The sequence below is a fragment of the Arachis hypogaea genome, chromosome 11 (genome assembly GCF_003086295.3).
Source record: "Arachis hypogaea cultivar Tifrunner chromosome 11, arahy.Tifrunner.gnm2.J5K5, whole genome shotgun sequence".
NCBI lineage: Eukaryota > Viridiplantae > Streptophyta > Magnoliopsida > Fabales > Fabaceae > Arachis > Arachis hypogaea.
This window is the reverse complement of record NC_092046.1, coordinates 79997161-80000752: the sequence shown is the minus strand read 5'-3', so window position 1 is coordinate 80000752 and position 3592 is coordinate 79997161. Positions and strand designations below refer to the sequence as shown.

General features: G+C 42.3%; 1 non-coding gene across 1 annotated transcript; it reads right to left on the bottom strand.

Annotated features, from left to right (window-relative positions):
- Positions 1-265: 265 nt before the first annotated feature.
- LOC112725729 (small nucleolar RNA R71) lies at positions 266-369 on the bottom strand. The gene has a single exon (XR_003164816.1). It is a non-coding gene; the product is annotated as a small nucleolar RNA R71 (small nucleolar RNA).
- Between the last annotated feature and the right edge of the window lie 3223 nt (positions 370-3592).

Sequence of the window (3592 nt, the reverse complement as noted above, 5' to 3'; positions counted from 1 at the left end):
CATCACCCTTGTTCATAACAACTGTTCATTCGGAGGAAGTGTCCAAGAAGACCCCAATCAACATCTAACCACCTTCCTGAGGATATGTGATACTGTGAAGTCTAATGGTGTTCATCCTGACACCTATAGATTGCTTTTGTTCCCCTTTTCACTCAAGGATAAAGCATCTAAATGGCTGGAGTCTTTCCCGAAGGAGAGTTTAACAACCTGGGAAGATATGGTGAACAAATTCTTAGCGAGATTCTATCCTCCTCAAAGAATCAACAGGTTGAGAGCTGAGGTACAAACCTTCAGGCAACAAGATGGTGAAACTCTCTATGAAGCATGGGAGAGGTTTAAGGACTTGACAAGAAGGTACCCACCAGACATGTTCAATGAATGGGTGCAGTTACACATTTTCTATGAAGGTCTTTCTTACAAATCAAAGAAGGCAATAGACCACTCATCCAGGGGATCTTTGAACAAGAAGAAGACCATTGAAGAAGCCATAGATGTCATTGAGACTGTAGCTGAGAATGATTACTTCTATGCTTCTGAAAGAGGCAACACTAGAGGAGTGATAGAGCTAAACAACGTGGATGCACTGCTGGCTCAAAACAAGATGATCACCAAGCAGCTGGCTGACCTTACCAAGAAGATGGAAAGGAACCAAGTAGCAGCAATCACCACCTCATCAGCAGCTCAAGAAGGAGTGAATGCAGAGGCAGAGAATGATCAGAAACAAGCCAACTATATTGGGAACTCACCTAGGCAGACCCATGATCTATACTCCAAAACTTATAATCCTGGTTGGAGGAACCACCCAAACTTTGGGTAGGGAAATCAACAAGATCAAGGCCAAGATCAGAGACCTAAAAACCCCAATAACAATGCAGCTCACCAACATTCCACACAGAGATCATATCAGCACCCACCTAACAACACCTCTCAACACCCATATCAAAACCAAAATGGCCCTTCTCATCCCTCCAATCTCAACTCACCATCATCCGAAGATAGACTCTCAAGGATTGAGACTCTACTTGAACGTATATGCAAAGAAGTTCAAGACAGTAAAATATTCCAAGATGAAGTGCGGTCCAATATGCAGAATCAAGATGCTGCCATCAAGAAACTTGAGACACAAATTGGCTACCTATTTAAGCAAATTCCCAGCTATACCCTATGCAGCAACACTGAACCAAACCCAAAGGAGGAATATCAGGCTATCACCCTCAGAAGTGGGAAGGAATTGAAGGAAACTTCCAAGAAACCACAAGAGAAGAACTCAAATGAAAGGGAAGAGGAACAAGATGAAGTTCAAGTTCCCACTCCCAATTCACATCAAAAAGGAGAAATGCCGAGGCCAGATGTTCTAAAAGCTCCATATCCCCAGCAATTGAAAAGGAAGGGGGATGACAACCAATTCTCAAGATTTTTGGAAATCTTCAAAAAACTACAGATTAACATACCCTTTGCTGAAGCAATAGAGCAAATGCCGCTCTATGCCAAGTTTTTGAAGGAATTAATGACCAAGAAGAGAAGCTGAAAGAGCAACGAGACTGTGATACTAACTGAAGAATGCAGTGCCACCATTCAGCATAAACTATCCCAGAAATTGAAGGATCCTGGGAGCTTCTAGATTCCTTGTATTATAGGAGAAATCACAGTGGAAAAGGCTTTATGTGATTTAGGAGCCAGCATCAATCTGATGTCCGTAGCTATGATGAGAAAAATGAGGATTGAAGAAGCCAAGCCAACAAAAATGGCCCTACAACTGGCAGACCGATCATTCAAGTTTCCTCACGGCATAGTAGAAGACTTGCTGGTGAAGGTAGGAGATTTTATCTTCCCAACAGAATTTGTAGTGTTGGATATGAAGGAGGGAGCCAAGGCCTCTATCATCCTGGGAAGACCATTCTTGGCCACTGCTGGAGCTATCATTGTTGTCCAAAAAGGTGAACTTACTCTGAGATTACACAATGAGAAGATGACATTCAATGTGTTCAAGGCCATGAGTTACCCACAAGAACCATTGGGAGAATGTATGAGGTTAGATTCACTGGAAGATGCAGTACAAGAGATTTTTGAAGAAGAAGAACTTAAGGAGTTAACAGAGGAGGAATCAGCATCAAGCGAAGAGGCTGCAACAACGGAGATTCATGTTCAGGGCACACTAGAAGAGGAGAATGAAAGAAAAGGAGCACCCAAACTTGAACTCAAAGCACTGCCGCCCACTCTCAAATATGCATATTTAGGGGAGAATGAAAGTTACCCAGTGATCATAAACTCAGTCCTCAGCCAAGAACAAGAGGAGGAACTACTCTAAGTATTACAAAAGCATAAGGATGCCATTAGATGGACCCTCGCTGACTTGAAGGGAATCAGTTCGGCCATATGCATGCATAAGATACTGCTGGAAGATGATGCCAAACCATCCATCCAACCCCAAAGGAGGCTAAATCTAGTCCTGAAAGAAGTGGTAAAGGAAGTCATGAAGCTGTAGCAAGGAGGGGTGATCTACCCAATTTCAGATAGCCCATGGGTCAGCCTCGTCCAAGTGGTCCCCAAGAAAGGAGGAATCACTGTAGTACCAAATGAGAGGAACGAACTCATCCCTACAAGAACGGTCACAGGATGGAGGATGTGCATTGACTACAGAAAACTCAATGAAGCTACAAGAAAAGATCAATTCCCACTCCCCTTCATGGATCAGATGTTGGAAAGACTTGCAGGACACGCATATTACTGTTTTCTAGACGGCTACTCAGGATATAATCAAATAGTGGTTAATCTGAGAGACCAGGAAAAAACGTCATTTACTTGCCCATATGGAGTGTTTGCATACAGGCGCATGCCATTTGGGCTATGTAATGCTCCTGCAACGTTTCAACACTGCATGCTTTCTATCTTCTCAGATATGATAGAAAAATTCATTAAAGTCTTTATGGATGACTTTTCAGTATTCGGGAATTCCTTTCCTAATTGCCTAAATCACCTTGCCTGGTGTTAGAAAGATGCCAAGAAACCAATTTCGTCCTAAATTGGGAAAAATGTCACTTTATGGTGACAGGAGGAATAGTCCTCGGCCATAACATTTCTAACCGAGGCATTGAGGTAGACAGAGCTAAGGTGGAACTCATTGAAAAATTACCTCTACCAAGTGATGTCAAGGCAATTAGGAGCTTTTTAGGGCATGCTGGCTTTTACAGAGGGTTTATTAAAGATTTTTCAAAGATAGCCAAGCCCTTAAGCAATCTCCTTGTATCTGGTACACCATTTGTCTTTAATGAAAAGTGCATGCTAGCATTCGAAAACTTGAAAAGGAGGCTGTCCTCTGCTCCTATCATTTCCCCACCTGATTGGAACTTACCATTTGAACTGATGTGCGATGCATCTGATTTTGCAGTTGGGGCAGTGTTAGGACAGAGGAAAGATAATTTGGTTCATGTGATATACTATGCCAGCAAAGTCCTCAATGACACTCAAAGAAATTATACCACTACTGAAAAGGAATTGCTGGCAATAGTTTTTGCATTTGACAAGTTTAGATCATACCTCATTGGTGCCAAAGTGATCGTTTTCACAGATCACGCCGCACTTAAATATTTAT